Below are 18,610 nucleotides of genomic sequence, written 5' to 3'. Positions count from 1 at the left end.
CATTTCCTAATTACGGTTACTTATAGATTCACGAGTCTGAACGGTTGATATAGCTGATCTTTGCGGTCTCTCCATTGTGATAAAATAGATAAAATCCGAACGGGCCCGTCCATTAGTTAAGTACAAGTACGAACAGGTCTTTTCTAAGAACTCCCTAGCGGTTCACTAGCTGTTAAAAGCTTTTCACTCGTGCTGAGAGGTTGCTAAAAGCTCAAGCAATCCAGTGTGCATGCCGCTTTCAAGTGTATATACTATACTCCAAGCTTTGTATAAACATTGAACACAGTGGTGGAATTACGCTGATAGACAGTACGAAAACGTAATAAGACAAACAAATGCCTAAAGTTGTCTATCTTGAGCCTCGCTCAATAAAAAAAAATTAACATGAACTGTGTGTTGGCTCATCTTTGGAGGCCTGGATTTTACCTCGAGGGACACTAAGTTCGTTTCCTCGACTCTTCAGCATAACGTCATTGCGTGCAGGTGAAAAGACACAGGCTAATCTCTAACACTCAAAGTCTTCCCGTAAACGTAAGTCCGTTTTTCTGCTTCATGAATGTGGCAAATGTCTATGCGAAGTTTTTTTGCTAAAATTCTGAGATCGGATAGAGCTTTTTATTGCTATCCACTTAAACGAGCGATCGTACAGCAACCTAGTCATGAAACATGAATAAATATCTCAAACGCAAAATTAAACATACATATAATTAGAAATCGAAGATAACAAGGGCTTATCATGCGGCAGGGGTGCGAGTCGCGTGGTTACCTGGCAACCTGCTTTTGGTGCATGTATCATTGAAATTACGGGTAATGATTATTATTGCTTAGTTGACGTTAAATGACGTCGGTCTTTTATGAGCTAACGTATCATCATTATCACTGAGCGTATGCACTTATCAATGCATTTCCTTTTACGCGTTCGCAAAAAAAAATTACTTTTGCAGGATAGACTTTGTGGGAACTTTTTGGATTTCATTAGATGCTTGTCATGATGCTCTACTACAGATAACTTTTTTCCGGTGAACTAGCACACCGACAAGTTGTGTCCTATTCAGCTGCTTTGTACGGTACACTGATTGCTTGATTGTAACCACCATCACCGGGGTTCGAGAGAAAGAGCGCTACAACAGTAAGCAAGAAAGAAATGAACATGGGAAAAAAAAGTATTATTTAATCGATCTCGGAGCCAATCACTCACCGAGTTCCTCAGCGACAAACGCCCATGCAAGACTTGATACGGGATGCGATGTCCCAGTTTCCCAAAACGTTTTTTCCAGATCATTCAAACGCTAACTGTGTAAAGGACGAACGTTCATCTGGTAGGAATCATCAAATAACGTTTCTAGTACTTCTCGGTTTAGTCAGCGAACTGATTACACTGTAGAGGGAATCGTTCGATGATCCTTAAACCAAACAGCCATGTCCGAATATTATTTACTACCAATTGCAGAGTTATGCTGCCGATCAGACTGTATATCGAAATTGTTGACAGGCTAAAGCTGACATTTCGTCCATAAGCGCAGTTCAAAGGTGAGTATGCTGCCGCAACTACCTAGCGCTAACGGAAATCCCTTTGTCCATATTTGCCTTTCTAACCTTTTTCCCGAATAGATTATACAATTGCCCTCGCTAACTTGCTCGCTTTATATCCGACAAATATATTGTGGGGCAAGCTATGTACGAGCGACGAGTCATCGTCAGTTCTGCTCGGTCGGCGATGTTCTTTATTGTTAGCGCCGTTGTTGTCGAAAGTAGAATAACGGACCGATGAATGGATATAGCTTTCATTTCTAAAGAAAAATGGTGGAAACAGTGCACATGTATACTCCGATTTGTGTGTCCTCAATTGCGTTTACATCTATGGAAAAAAGCGTTTTTGTGACTACCACAGAAAGGAGCGAGGTAACGAGTTATAAACATTGTTTACGGCTGTTTTACCAGTAAAGGCTGTAACACTGGCTAGATTTTAGGTACTCAAACGCAATGGTTGAACGTCCCACTTAAGTGGAACGTGGGACGTTCAACCATTGCGTTTGGTCTAGTTATTAGATCCAACGCCAAATAGCGTACAGCATAAACCAAACCAGTTATGTTTAATATATATGATCACGATAAAGCCTGAAACAGCGGATCGAATGGTGACAGGCTGGCATCCTATCGGTCGCTTCAAGTAGTTAGAGCTCCTGTGACAATCAATGAACGATTTTACCGTACGAATGTGGTGCGCTGCAAAGCTTGACTCCGCTGAGATACCTCATTGATTTTCTACTGAGTTCAAAAGTGGCTGACACCTTCTCCGACCCGTACTTAAGGTGGAACAATCGAATCAAAAGTCGATCAAATTCTGAGTCGGTTCGACGGTATCATTCACGAGTACCGTTTCTTTTATTAATAATTGAAACACTCGTGTGTTTCACTCGAAGGTCGATGAAGCAACATTTCTATTCGCTGCTCCTATAGTTTACGGTTAAAATTCGTCGAAGAACTGTATTGACAAGATTCTCAAAAAAAAAACAGTGTTAACTAGTGAGATGTGAATTTTCTTCTACAGTCACTGAACAGGATCTGCATTTTTCAACAGGTAATAACTAGTCAAAAATGGTATTGGGGCATCGACAACCCCTGCCTCTACAGCACGAGTCAACGGGCCCCTCGCCAACACGCCTCCAACACCCCAAAGGTTGACGGCGATAAGCTGAGCCCAACGTCACGAATAGGATAGGCAATATAAACACTCGTGTCATATGCAGGACTAATAAAACGTATGTGCCAGGCATCAATATAAGAACATCGGTATATTAAGGTTACAGAGAAAACAGGTCCAGGAGATGAAACGCGAAATGCATCCATCGTCCTTTTTCGTCGGCAGAAAACATCAAGCATGTTTAATTGCAGTGTTTACTAAACAGTGTTTCGTTTCTCAAAACATGCTTAAGCACCCAGGAATGCGCGTGGTATGAAAGTGGCGTGCATAAGACTCTCATCTTGTTGCAACATAGTTAGCATTTCTTTGGTAACCAGACGAACGCTCAATGACAGTATGAAGCTCTGAAAGAGCTATACGTGTGGCCTATATGATCGTGTGAACGTTGAAGCTGTCCTTCCTTCACTATCATGGATAAACGCATGTCGCCATATGAAATAGTGGGATAAAGTGATATCTCGTGCTGCGAGCCTCAGACAAAAACCAAGGTGTAGGAAACGGGGCGTGTCGTGCTACCAAGAGAGGCTTCCACTCACTCGCCAGGCTGCTCTCTGTTCTCCCGTCTGTGTCTGACCATGAATATTGGAATGAAGGTGTGACAAACAAAGTCAGCTCAAAGTCTCGCCCTAGTTAAGCTCGTTTATTTCTCGCCAACACAACAAAACTCACAGAAGCCATCATCCCTACGCAACAATATTGCTAATGGCATCGCTCTCCGTTTCTGTTTGCTCATTCCACAGTATTTAGCTGTTACCAGCCACAGGCTAGATAGCGCTGAGACGGGATGAGCGTGGGTGATCCAAACAGTGGGAGCTGCCGCTTCCAATAAGAACTCAACAGGATCTCATGGCAACAATAGCCGCATCGACAGCGGTTACGATCCCCATCTTCTCTGTGGTGGGATCGTGCTGCATTAATATTTATGATATGTATCCGACGCCGTCGACCTATGCACCAGCCTTGGGATGCGGCGATACGTCTTGCTTGTTCTAATGATATTGCTGGCAGAATTATTTTGAGTCCATATGTTTTTACATAGGTATGAGCTGTTCGTTTAGACTACTGTGCACCATAGTGCACTGTAGATGGACGAAGGGGTAAACGTGGGCAAGGTAAACACAGGAAAAACAAAATTATTTCCTCAGGAAACTGTTTGAGTACAACAAGGCTATCGCCAACGGGGTGAACGTCCACATTTACACAGCTCAAAGAACGGGTAACGGTTGTGGTAACGGTCAAAATGGAATAGAAAAGGCAAGGCCGATTAGCTGTCAAGCAGTCGATAGTGAATTGTCCATTTTAAACATGGCGATGTTTTCTCCCCGGACAGACGCCACAACAAACGATCAAGTTTATTAGAAAATTCTGTTGCGGCCCAAATACATAATCGCATGTTTTAATGTTATCCATCCACCTATGTTTTATTTGATAGTTGATAGGTACCCATTTAAGGTGTGAACAAACGAAAAGGTCTTTGTTCCTACAACACGCGTATAAATTATGCATACTCAAACATCGTGTCCGTGTCTACGAGAACTCTTTTGCTTTCACGCACCCTCTCTATTCCACGCGTTAATTCATGGCATTTGAGGGCTGTGTCGTATCCTTCCTGCTGTGCAGAAGCATATAATTGCTGAAACTTGTAACAACGTTTGCAAAAGGTAGGCCTACCACTCGCGTAGTAGAATAGCGAAACGTGGTGGCACAAGCTGTTGACCATCACATGAAGCGTGGAAATCGGTTTCAACATGGTGAAATGCACACATAAGTGTCCATAAAGCATGCGGCGTCCGTCGAATCACTAAAGTATCGCGGTGAAAGACACCTACATGCATAACCATCGTAGTGGAGAAAAAATGAGCAACGAGGCAGCTGAGCTACACCCAGGGAATCATTAGAGGTTTTTTTTTTGAGGGACAGTCGAATAATAGAGAGGGCAAAAAAGCTTCGGTACGTGTCAGAAGTAGCAAATGTCGACTGAGAAAAGCGCCGAAGAAGAGTTGACAGCGTGTGAGCTAACCGATAAGTATCTGAGCAGGTGCAATGGCAAATTTGCTTTCAAGCATAAAGCTAGTGGAACGGGTCATAGTAAAATGTGAATATGGAAATAATAATAAAGAGGGAAACGTTAAGTAATTAACATCAGTTGTTATGTTACAAGGGTTATGCATTTGGGTTAGGCCTTAGCCTTTTGACAGAAATATATACTAGAAGATGAGCGTTCTTCGTTACACTGTGTATGTGATTTCAGAAGCGGGTATATTTGTTCCGATACAACTGTTATGATGTCAGCACATAATATTACGCCGAGTGCCTCGACCTTTCGGTGTGTGTTTCTGAATGGCTAAATATATCAAAACAAAATTTCTGACCATTTTATTTCCTCTTGAATTGCTTCCGCTTCGATCGTCTCACTTATAAGCAAGCACATATTCACCTCCATGAAGGGTTGTTCGTTGTTTCTCTTCTGCACTGTGCAATTTAAATTGTCGCGCCATAATAAAGCGACTCTTAGTAATCACCTATTTCGAATTTGCCGGCTCCATCATTCCTTTGTCGCTCAACTTCGGGGTAAATTCTGTTTAGAAAGATTATGCTTACTGTCATTGCGTTTTTTCGTCCTTTATCAGTGGTACGATCGATTGGTGAACCGCCACCCAGGAGACCTTTTGCTGAATAAACGCCCCGAAACAACCGCCGCTGTTTACATCGAAGATTCGTTGTTACTTCTGATTTGGCAACTACACACTGCAGCTGCTGGTCAAGCTAGAACATTCCCTGTGTCTTTCCACGTTTATTTTCTGCGCGTGTCCTTAGATTATATTGATGCTTGAACAATTTAGCGAACTGGTCCAGCCAAGACGTGGCGCTGGGGCGAGTTTACTAACCGCATGAGATTGCTTAGGGGTCCAACGGCAATAGCAACAAATAGACGAGATGCAACACGCAGCATTTTATGGTCTGACGTTCTGATCGGCAACTGCGACTCTTCGTTGTCGGTAAAAGTAGTAGAAAGAACGCAACGTTTCTCTGATTGATATATACAGGAAGAAAGAAGACATTGAATTTCGTTGTGGTCTAACATCGTGTTAACCTTGACGGAACAAGTGTAGGAATAAGATGATTAATTTTTTGCTGGCCATTAACAACAGGTTTAGCCCAATGTAGATAATACACACAGATATAAATAACGCTGCACCAGTATTAATTGAATTTTAAAGCTGGTTCAAAAACTTCCTAAAAAGCGTCTCCAACCGAGATGTTTTAAACATGCAATTAATATAAATTCACTTCTATCGCTAAATATCGCGTTTCTGTTTGCCTAAGCCAGATGCTCTTGCTTCCTCCTGGATAACAGACACCGAAAATAGTATATTAGGATACTGTTTATTAGAAAACTATTATTGATTGACAATTGGTTCGTTGTTTTGAAACGAATCCGTTCTTTCTGACTCTTACAAACGTAGATTTTCGTCAAATCGTGCTTACCTTACCGTCACATGTGCCGAAATAGTTGCAGTTACGTCTGCGTCCTGATCGACTCAATCCACGGCATCCTTCGAATGTTTTTTTAAGCCATAGGTAAGATACAGGATTTGCTAATGTTCGTTAACTTCCGGCGAGTTTTCACCGGTAGAAGAAAGTTGGTCAATTCTTCGTCTCCTCACTCCCGTCTGCTGTTTCTCACTCAGTAAATAAGTGAATCACCTTGCCGCCACTGAGGTGACAATAGTAACAGTGCCATAGACTCGCTTATATCGATCAACATACAACATATCCGTCCGCTCTATTCCTTAATAGTCGTTACGTTCTTCTTTGACGATAGAAACGTACCACAGAAAAGACGATGTTCTCCAGCTAAGTTTTGCTTTTGCCGCTGTAGTCGGATTACCGCTTGTATTCGGCGGGGCCATGAAACAGCTCGCCGCTAAACCCGCCAGTTTCTACGGTCTATGGGTGGCCAATTCGGCAAAAAACGTTGATGGGCCATGCTCTGGCTGCGTACAACGGTGGAACGTCGGCTTTGTACACCACAACGGTGCGATTTAAGCGGCTCCGGCAGCAACAAAATACCGCACCGGATCAACTGGTTCTTTGGACGACACGACCCTGCGACAATCACGATCAAGCGACAGTTAGGCGCTTTGACGAGTCGCAAAGAAATTTCGTCCAAATGTCAACTTTCTAGCTTTTCTTATCGAGACAGTGGCTTTCGGTGCAAGCCGAAATCCAAGCGTTCTTTACGACGTGACGGTGGTGGCCGAACAGTTCGTGTGTTTAAAAAACATTAGCTGTTATTGACAATTTCGTCGTCTTCTCTGGGTAGTTTCGTTGAATACCTTTCGAGATCTAGACTAAAAAAGTCGTGGAAAAAGCGGGTAAAAAGGTATTTGGCCGTACTCCATACGGCCGGTCCGTGAAGGCAAAAAAAAGGCAGAAATAGAAAAATCTAGCCGGTATGATGGTCAAAAGCTAGCGCTGTGCTCTTTGAAGAGCTGGACGTGTTTCTTCGTTTTTTGTTGATGGATAACAGCAATACCGCACCGCGCATTGCTTTTGGACACTGCGACCCACTATGACTGCCAATCGTGTCGCTCAATTTCTTGGACCGGGAACATAGGTTATATGTAGTTACCTAGCTAGCAAGAAGTTCCACTAAGTCAACTGCGAAAGGGATGAATTTGTATTGAAAGGGTTGTACACCAGCGTACATTCGCGTAGGACCGTTTTATAAATTGTTGCAACGTACCGACACGGTTCCCATGGCAATGTTACAGGTAGTCCTTATTATGTTACGAAAAAAATGCTTGCGCCAAAACCAACCTCCGTTTGATAGCATTTGGTCAAGAAAATGATTACATCGAAAAAGAGATAGGCCCGCACAACATGGAGCCTCTTAGCGGCTTTCATCAATATGCGCCACTTCTCCACAGAAACAGAAATTATAACTGCGGTCGGACACATAGATAATCAAACAGTAATCGTGAATTATATGCGTTACGCTGGGCTAGAGAGACACTGCTGAGAATATTGATACCTGTGTGATACTTAACACCAACGTGGCGGTGACGCATGTTAGCACTCTCTTTGTAAACACGCGGTCGCCAATAAGAAAGAAACATAGGGTGTACTTTTTTACTATGCAAATCTCATTTCAAGTATAAGTATGTGTATCGTACATCAATTGGGTTGGTCGCGAGCTATCGATTAGTACCAAGAATAACTCGCACTACACAGACTCCTTTTCTCTCCTGAACACGAGTTTGCACTAAAAGATAGCCCAGTTCAACAGTCACAGACGCACCCCCTAACAAATTCCGAACAAAAGCCCCCAAGGGAGGTAATTTCAAAAACGAACCCCATTTCGCACAACCACAATACCATCGCTAGTAAATATTGTACGGGCAGATGAACAGAAGTGATAGTTTTCGTCGAAGTTGTAATTTAGTCAAGGAGCAGCTCTAATCTTACAGGCTTATCTTTTCCTTTTCTAAGAAGACATGCACCGAAAAACGATGTTATTTTTAAACGGCACAGGAATGGCGTAAATGTAATTATTTTATTTCATGTACGTATAACACTAGTATATTACGGGGTGTCTTGCTGTTGTAGTGTGGTGATTTCCGTGCCAGCTACGATCTATTGCTCAGACCGAGCTGCAATATAGAGAGGGCGATGACTTCGTATTTTGAGTGAAACGGTCTTGTACAGTGAGATAGGACAGGTGAAATCTAGTAGATATCAAAAATCTCAAGACCGTTCAATATACCCGCGTAAAAATGTCGGCCTAGGAAAGATAAAACTTTAGTTGAAAAGAAAAAGGAAAAATGTTATCACATATTTCGATTTCATCCGACAACGGCTGCCTCTACAGCCGTCCTGCTAGAATTACTTCTACCTTTAGCATGAGCGACTGTACGTGTGCGAAATACCGTCACTATACAGCGCATGTCTATATATTTACATGTTGCCTCAAGTGTGACGATAAATTTAAATCCTAAATAGAGACCATTACAAGAATAGTTTCGTCGTTCTTAGTGTCCCAATTAAATTGATGAAGGAAGAATTTTGCCTAATTTGAAGTAAAATTTGCGAACTACGCCGATGCCATACACGTGGCCATTGAATGTCACGCGTGCATTATATCAGTGTTCTTAGCCTATAGGGCCGATAAAGGCAATGCATAGACGGTACATGTTGATATGCTTAACTTACCCAGTATCTACAACCTAACTGTTTTTGCGTCCAGCGCATTTATTGTAAACCACTGCCACCACATCATGTAGTACGTCTGTAATTTTGCACGAGAAATACTTTGTTCTGTTATTATTATTATTGTACCCTTCTATTAGACTATAACGACGCTTGCTGTAAGTACGACATACGATCATCGCAAGCGACCAGACCCTTCAAATACTGAATTGAGTCCAGGCGAGCATCAATCCCATCCAACAGGTAAATGAGATTGACTGCGTTAGTGACGATGATTCTTGCCTTCTAGAAAGAAATAAATCGTAAGATCTGGATTTGTTCTCACGCAGTAGTCGCGGAAGCAGCGGTATCGAGCCTATTTTAGGCGATAGCGTGTACGAGTCATTTGCTGAGCTCGCATATGCTCGATGCTGTAATTGTTCAATCAGATAGGCAGCTGAATAGATGGATCTATAATAACGGCATTAGGTAAGTAGTAGTAGTAGTAGTAGTAGTAGTAGTAGTGGTAGTAATTGATCAATGCGTTTAATGGGTACCTTTTCGGACCATACGCATTCAGCGCACATCAGCCAACGAAAACGGAAACGGATAGATCGCCATGCCCGATTTGCTGCTATTGGCAATCAAATGAGGTCGATCGAAGTGTGCAGCTGTCGATCTTACAATATCTGTCCGGCTGGTCGATTCGTTCGATGGTCGCTTGGTCGGAAGTTTGGCAAGTGTCGGGGGGCTGCTAGAATACTCCGGTTTGTCAGAGCTGCCTGGATTGTTTGAGGCACGCTACCTCGAAACAGAATAACGACAGGGTAGTAACACCTTGACTGTGACGAAGACAATAGTAACATCGTCAACGAGCGAATGAGGTTTTCCCCGATCATTACCGTCGATCAGTCAGTGCGTGGCTTCAGTCTTGACCGCCGATGGACACACGAACACGATTGTCGGTGGGCCAAAGGAGCTGGCAATTTTTGATAATGCAGCTTAGTTATGTTTGAAAAAGGTCCTGTAGCAATGCGCTCAGATGAGCCAATCTGCATACACGCCGATAAATGCGCCGTCTGCTCCCTTCGATATATAAGTTAAGAGACGAAAAGCAATTCGTTGGAAAAGATGTTGGCCAACTGACGACGGATGTTGCAAGATAGAGGCACAAAGCAGATAGGAGTTTTCCTCTGGTCAAAGTCCTTTCTAAAGCAGTTTGCCTTTCAAGTCCGGCCATCTTGTCAGTGTTTCCAATCATTGCTGGACTAGAAGAGAAACGGGGCTAACCAAGCCAGTTTTAATAGAGACAGCGAACGGATACACCGCGTGCCGCGAAATTCCCCTAGAAGGTTTCTTAGAAATTTCTCGAACAGAGAAAAGAATTGCCGATTGTGAGCACTGACTTTTGACGGCGTTTTTAAACGACGCTAAAGAACCAGTAAATCGCGCCCAACTGTGGCAATTTCAGAATTTCGAATAGCGTTACATACGTGCGGACAGACAGAGAGGCAGCAGCGAAAAAAACGGGAGACGTACGGACCTAACGATGAACCGGCAAAAAACGCCGACTCAATAACAGCAAAATAAAAACATAACGTAAGTTAGCGACGAACTGGAAAAAAATGACACAAGCTTTTCAGCTTCCGCGGGACGAAAGTTTAGTCTTCTGTCCACTTGAATTGCTATAATGTCTGCTCCGCATCCTTTTCATTATTGCTTTTATTGTTATTATTATTATTATTAACGGGCAAGTGTACAACAACCGATAGATACAAGGACTGCTTCGTGCTACGGTTTAATAGCTGCAGTAATAATCCGCTTCCCTTTTTGGCAATTCGTAGCAAAGAAATCGTTAGAATCGGAAAAAAAAGGTTGCTTTCTGAGCCCGCTTGTAACAACACAGGCTCACACTAGCGCAGTTATTAGAATGACTTCCAATGTTTTGCACTCGGCTGGTAGATCTTCTATAGCGTCTATAGAAACTAACCGGTTCTGCTGCCACTATATCGCTTAGTGTGTTTGTTTATTGTCTATTCATATTTAGGATACAAACTAAGCTTGATCAGAACGGATTATGCTAACAGTTTTATTCAGTGTTTACTGACTAACTGACAACAATATAGCTTGTCTAACATTGCCCCTTGTACAGAATAGGGCAATGTTGCTAATCGTGTAGTACAATGTTTCTTCGGACGGCTCGCTGGGACTCTAACAGCTGAAATTTCGGTTGAACAATCGGTGACAGTTTATCGTCAACAGGCTATTGCGACATTGCCAAAAAAGTTAGAATACGTAGCGTAGAATCGCCATCGTTTGGATGGGCCGACACAGTTGCCTGAACAGAAGATTTTTTTGTCGCCTACTTGATACGTAGTGGCATATACTCTTAGGTCTAATTACGTTGAAATACTGGCAAGATTAAGGACATTTTTCAGGGAAATGCAATGGCGTATGTCCGTTACAAACGAGTCCAATACATTTAGATGCAATACAAGAGCACTTCGTCAGTTAACTTCATATATCAGCGCCCGTGTTTAATGTTGGTAGTCTTCAGGAATTAGAATAACTTGTTTTTACAATAAAAGATATACGCAGTTCTTATTGAAAGGGCATGGCCGAGAAGAATAATTCGTCTAATCTTCAGATGATGACGATTACTTGTTGAAATTTCTACGATGCTTTGGCACCGGTTCTTCGTGTTCGTGTTATTTAGTAACCAATCGTTACCTTGTTATGCCGAATCGTTTAGATCGGATAAGCTCGCAGACAATGATTGTCTCTGCAGCCGATTGGTCAAAGTAACGTCATCACTCCATTCCCGTCCATCATGAGATAGGTACTGCATGCTTCTGCACAGAAGTTCTTATCCATTTTGATCTGTATGCGACTGACTCTGTGTGCGCGATAGCGTTACTTCGAAAGTGAGGTAAATACATTCGATTCAAACGTAATAATAATAACTGCTGCAAGAGGAGACCAATATCGCGTCATTTCGTTTGAACTACAGCATAATCATGAAAGAAGGGTGCGAGAACAAGACGTAGCAAGAGATCGAAGGAATAAGAACTCAACTGTTGACGTGTTGCGATGATGGCTGAGGCCCCCTTTAAAAAGGGCAACATCAACGACACTCACGTGAACCGCATATTCATTGTTTCGTCTTTAGAGAACGACGACGAAAGGTTATGTTCTGCCTTTACCTCAGTAGCTTTTTGTTATTTGCATAACGTGACACTAAGGAAAATAGAGACGGTTCGAGCACTCGAGCGTCGCGTTGAGATGTAGACATCACAAGGCATAACTATGCAACACAACATAAGCCTTCATCGTACAGAGCTTTCTCTTTTAAGACAACGTTTTGAGCAAGTTACTTTGACAGGTGCTGATTGATTTTACTGGCTCATAGTGAACTGAGCTGAAATGATGGGCGACTTGAGGGATGAAGTCAAACAAACGACCGAACAGCCTGTGGCTCTGATCCGCTGGAGATCCACTCGAAAAGATTCGTTGCCCTTTCAGCCGCTAGCTTTTACCGCTGTTAAAGATTACATAAGGCAGCTAGCGAAGAATTCGATAACAGGAAAAGTTCGTCGTAGGAGCAGTCGCTGTGGCAGCAAACTAGCTAGTGCTTCTACGGTGTAGAAGCAGGATAGACGAACCACAAACCAGGTTGACGAGTAGAGGAAGATCTGCTTGCGGTAAAATCTTTTTTCTTCACAGCGCTAGGGTTACCATTGGCCCGCACTGGCTGCAGCCGATTCGTCTGGACGAGGAAGAACACACCGACGCTCTCCTACACTCTGTAGTGTTTGGCCGTTGATTGATTGTGGTCGTAATATTGGATACCCTCTTCGTAACTGTCTATTAGCTTAAATATTAGGCCGGGGACAAAACCAGCAGCCTTCTATCCAATTCGATTGTAGACGGTCGATGCGACCTGCAAACCTGAACTTGTGTCACCGCCTGACCGTTGACCGTTGTTCATCTCTATTGGCAATCTGCTCCCTACCGCGAGCCAACGCTGGGCACGTGATCAGCCGTACGCTCACCTTTCGAAACAGTCACATCTGCCGCTGCACAGGGTATGTCATCACAGCGACAGCTCGATAAGTTGGCGAATAAATTTAGCTACGGTCAAACGCCAACACTCGTATATGCATGCATACGTAAACGTCAAGCGGTATACGGACGGGCTGGAAAGTAAATCAAATGGAAGACAGCAACGGTAACGACGACAAGGTTCGCGTCGAAGTATGGAACGCTGATGCTATTATTATAAGACCTAGCAAGAACCAAAGCGGCGGACATATAGAAGACAAACAAAAGAGGCGACTAAGAAAGAAGCTGCGTCTATTTGTTTGTGGAACCACAGAAGAATTACGAAGGTGTAATTTTTGTTCACTAGACATAGTAATTTACTACGGCGAATAAGTGGGGGAAGATAGGCTTTCGTTTCCGGTAGCATAGGCTACCTTCTGTGTCGTAGCCGACAATGTGATGTTTGATAACGAAGGAGGCCTGCGTATATGTATTGTACGCTTAAATTAAACTGGAAAATGTATGTAATTTGTGGCCGATTAAACGCCAGGTGTTTTCGTTGTGTGTGCGGAAAGCCTACTACGTTCAGGTAAATTGTACAGGCGTCGGAAGCATATCTGATCGTAGGCAGACACTGGTAATCAGTTAATAATAGAGGGTCATATATTTGCCCTATTGTCGGTACTGTTAACCAGTGAATGAAACAAAAACAGGGTTCTCTGCGCCACTGAAAAACACCACCTAGCAACAAATCGCATTTGCTGGCAACGTCACTTACGCATTTTGCAGCTGAATCAGCCAAAATCAACTTGATGAGCTTGCTAGCTACAGGTCACAGACTTCCTGCAGTAACGGGTTTAAGCCATACGAATGTGAAATTTTGAAACAGCTTGAAATCACTAGGTAAAGACACGCCTTTAAGTCTAATGTGTACTATAGGCCGATAAGAGAAGTAGGCGCCGAATTGTCTGCGTATAACAAACACCCTAAATTGCACCCACAAGTCTCATCGATAGAGCCACTAGCAACAGCCCCAGCTGCTGCGATACACAGCATGAAGTATTTAACCAGTTGTTACAAATAACGATAGACGACCTTGCCTTGTTGTGCCTTCAGCGGCAATTCCTGATACGAAACATGCCTCACACTGTAGACAATCGCAAATTCTCGGGCCATGGCCAACACTACTGTTAAGTACCATCAAATGAAGTAACGGTGTTCAGCTTCACACAAAGCATCTACTCCCGTTTTCTATTCAAATAACCTGATTTTTAAGGCTGTCATTATCGTCACCTTAATCCTCTGGCTATCTTCCTTATCGAGAGATAATAGAGACAACAAGTCATACCACCGATGGGCTTAGCGATATCAACCCAGTCATTTCAATTATCGCGAACGCTGTACTCGAGAAAGCCGCACAAGTGGATCACATACATACAATATCCAACAGATTTTCAAGGCTACTGTAATGATGGTTGAGACTGAATGCTAAACGATCACGGTTAACAATAAATTTTTGATAACAATAGTCAGCCTTACTGAACTTCACCTTGTTGATGGTGTGTACATAGGCGGTCGCCATAACGTCCCGTCTTGTGTTCGATCCGTTGTTAAGTCTTAAGGCTGCACCTGTTTTGTATTAAACATCAGCAACTCGCATAGAGGCAACGAAATCTTTTACTACATTGTTTCTTTACTGCTCTGTTCTTAACGTAGTCAAAACACTTAGTATTCCACTATTATATAATGGATGAAATCGCTAACCGAAAGCTGCTAGACAGTAAAATTGCGTCCGCTTCGATGAAATGAATTTACACTGAATTTATAACGAATTAATTTTTTTTTTAACAAAAGAGACACGATCGTCAATGTACGAACGTGTCTCAGTTCTCCAGTTAAGTAGGCGGTAATACTGATTGCTGGTGATAGGTTTTGTTATCTACGTTGACGTTTAAGGACAACCGAGTGCCCCATGACGGCAACTTTGGTAGCATCATCATTGCCTCCCAGACCATTCACAAGAGAGGGAAAAATTGTCGATAAGGTCTTCAGTCATCGAACAAATACTCAAAAAACTGGACACAGTTTGACAGCTCTAAGAGGATAGCTAGATAGATAATCAGGCATTGACAGCAGTCGAAAACGAAGAGCTGGAAGACAACTACACTATTGGTCACCGGACGTCGAGACAACAGCCGCTGTCACGTCTCGACGTATCATGTCGCACCCCGTCGAACAAGAACAAGTGGTTCATCTCCAATGAGAGAGACACTATAGGATTTACCAGCAGTGACTGTTACTCGAGACTCGTCTAGGGCACTGGGCCGTTTACAGCTCAGAGTACATCTCTTATTTAAAAAAAGAAAAGCTTTCACAAGGGTCTACTAGCCGAACAAAACGGTTCCTACAGTTCGATGCGCACCAGCCCGTGACTAGTAACGTCGCAATACCCTCGTAATACATATTATTTGGCATACGATGTCGCTAGACTAAAATGTCTACCGTATTAGTTTTACTAATCGGAGCAAGCCGCGACTGATTACAAGCCAATGCAGCAGCGATGGACTTTATCTATATTCCATGTCACAAAAGCGTTTCTTTACGTGCGGGTAACGGTCAGTTCGGATTGCTCACGAAAGGACGAACTTCAATGAACATTATTTGTCTCAAATCATCTGATATGCCGCTTCACAGGCTTTTACGCACACAACGAAAGGTACTTACACACTTGTACGATGGAATCAGATCTCGTCTTTCCCGAGCTGTGTTTGACTCGTTACGAGAACAAATAGTTCCTCGTCTTATGTCTGCAATGTGTCCCAGCAAATCTGAACACTAATCGAGTTAAAACGTTGCCAAACTGCAAAAGATCTGGCTGTCCCTTCGTTGGAGATTTAAGGCAGAGTAGATCATATGGAAAAGGAGCTATGGAAAAATCCGTTCAAAGCACGATCGCATCCAATCAGCAACGAGGCGAAGCAGCGATTTCTTCCGCCGCTCCGAATCTTTTTTTCTGGAGAAAAACACTAGGACATGTCAGAACAGGGTCGAAGGAACTATTCTCTAGTCTTTGTTAGAGATCGTCCGAAGAGATCGGCGGGGCTACAATACTTGGCTCCTGGATTAGATCTGGAGGGGAGCTATCCGGAGCCAGCAAAGACGTGGTCGGTAAAAGGAGTGGAGTGGCATTCTGCAGAGAGAACCAAAAGGGCAAGACGCCAATGAAGAGATGTAGAACTCGAGAGTCGACGGGGCCCAGAGGCAACAAGAAACTGAATTGATACACGTGGCCAGCTCGGCTTAAGGCTTTGTCTCGCTATTGTCACTGGCCGGTTAAATGTTTATATAAACATACATAGCCTTACAAACAAATAGCAAGTTTATTTAGTGCTATACATATGTTCTGTATTGGTTACCGTGAGAACAAAAATTTTTAACTACCCAATGTCTTTGTTTGATTGTCGAAAAACAATAAGGCGTCAGGCCTTTGGAAGACGAGAAGAAAATCGTGATGGATGTAATTAGACTTGATTTAAATATAGAACGATTCCCCAAAGGAAAAAGTGAAAGGCCCCCAAAGAAAGATATTGTACGTCTTGATGCTTTTCAGTTCTTCTATGCGCATATGCACAACGCCTGAACGGTTTTAGCGGCGGGCTACTGTTACTAGCTGCAATGATTATTAATAAGGGTACTATTTACACGACCTATGACGTGCAAAATTGCTATTGTATAAGCAAAAGACATGCTACCGGCGTCGTAATTTCTCGTGATCATTGGGTTGTCTTCGCAGTGTGAGGTTTTCTCAGGCAAAAAAGCCATGTTTCTTCTTGTTTATCTTGCCAGGTTGCGTGCCGCTCTTGTGAGCCGAACGGTAGATACGTTATGACTATCAAATTGTGTTGTTTGTGGTTTCTGAAACCATGGGTCATGCTTCTTATATTCAATTTTCTACAATTATCTATGTTATTACAATTATCTAATGTATGTTTTTGATTTTGACAAAAAAGAAAGTAACACTTATTCTCGGGTTGGCATGACCGTTAACTTAGGTTAGTTAAATCTGTTCATTGCAGTCTGTACTGCCCAAACATGAACCACCCACATATGTAATGCTTTCTCAGAGGTTTAGAAAGCGAATATTGAGCAACCATCGGCCTTTCGCTTGCACTCTAACGGCGCAGTCATCTTGGCATCCAGCGGGATGGACAGCTGTGGCGGTAGAAGTGTTACCTTGAGCGATTTCTGAGAAAAATTTGCCCACGAGATAGCATCTTTTTAGCGGTTAGCAGATTACTTATGCTCTCGGTTATTGTCTACAGTATAATATACTGCAGTGTTATGATATTTGGCGTGGATGCGGCTGAAGGTTGGTACGATACTTTTGTAAATTTGAGGTTTGAGCCGTCCTGGCATTATTCATGCCATCATCAGTCTTTTACGCCTATTTCGGACTGTGTTAGAGCCAAGTTTTCCGTGAAGAAGCTCTCGTGGTTTTGCACTGAATAAACATAAGGAACAAACATATTTGCACAACTTAGCATCATCTTACCATCATCATTATTGAGAGGTATTTTTTTCAAAAATTTTGTAATGCCGTAATTTCTCTTTTCCAGATTTCTTCTTTTAGATTTCACATATTTTCAATTGTACATCTACATTTCCTAGATAAAGCTATGCATCACTCATGATTTATATGTATTTTGCTTATAATAATTGAATGAATTGGTAAGCGCTTCTTTAAATGCTTCTTAAGTCGCACAACAAAAAAATTAATATAAATCGAAAACGGTAAAAGTCAATTTAGTGAATCGACTTTTCATGTCTATTGCTTATTATTTAGACTCGATTTTTATTAATAAAAAGCTTAAAAAGCCAAGTAATAAAAAGCGAAGTTATTTAATAAAGGAAAAGGAAATTCAACACAATTACCGCACTTGAATATCATTACGATTTCTGTGAAAACCCATTGCGTTTGTTCTTTATTTGCTGCCACACTGGACCTGCGGTAGCCCGACGAGCCTAGCCAATATGTAAAGGCGAGGCCCTTTTAGACCGAACACAGCCACTTAACATAAGACCTTACGTTTGGATATTAACATCGGCTTCGGTTCATACTTCATTGCAGCCTGTTAGGACATCGTGACAGGAAAATAATATTATACTGACAGTAACGGGTAATGACAACCCTGTCACGAATATGCAGATAGGTTTTCGCTACTAGGTAATAAGGAGCAAAGGTGTCCTAGTTAATAGCCCGCATTGGAGATTGCTACCAGAAAAAATATAGCCGTACATGCATCTATTTGTCCTAAAAGAGATTGTGGGAACGAGTCGATTAGAGCTGAATTGAATAGAGTAGCAGCTCGAGCGCATCAAGCGATAGCGCAGGCCACAGCTACAGGACATGCAATTCTAGTTTGTAATAGCTAGAACTGCTCACAACTTCGATCCATCTAAAGTAACTTCAGGCGGCCCCAAAGCCGCGTTCAAAGATTATCGAGTACACCGTACTTTTAGTGCTTCACCATAATTTTTGTATCAATATATCTAAATGCTACTGTTCCATGCACGTTCATTATGGTTCTATTTATAAAAATAAGTTCATATGCCCGAGTGGACTAGACGCAAGTAAGCAGCACTTCACGTTGAAATTAATTTGCGTCTCCTTTA

At 42.5% G+C, this 18,610-nt stretch overlaps 1 protein-coding gene across 12 annotated transcripts in view; it reads right to left on the bottom strand.

Moving 5' to 3' along the window:
• Window positions 1–18,610, bottom strand: part of sick (sickie) — a 355,991-nt gene that overhangs the window by 72,226 nt on the left and 265,155 nt on the right. The gene's annotated exons all lie outside the window — the stretch shown is intronic.

This window comes from Varroa destructor, unplaced genomic scaffold, assembly GCF_002443255.2.
Source record: "Varroa destructor unplaced genomic scaffold, Vdes_3.0 BEIS01000003.1, whole genome shotgun sequence".
In the NCBI taxonomy this organism is placed as follows: Eukaryota; Metazoa; Arthropoda; class Arachnida; order Mesostigmata; family Varroidae; genus Varroa; species Varroa destructor.
The sequence above is the reverse complement of the archived record's forward strand: the minus strand, read 5'-3'. Positions and strand labels throughout refer to the sequence as shown.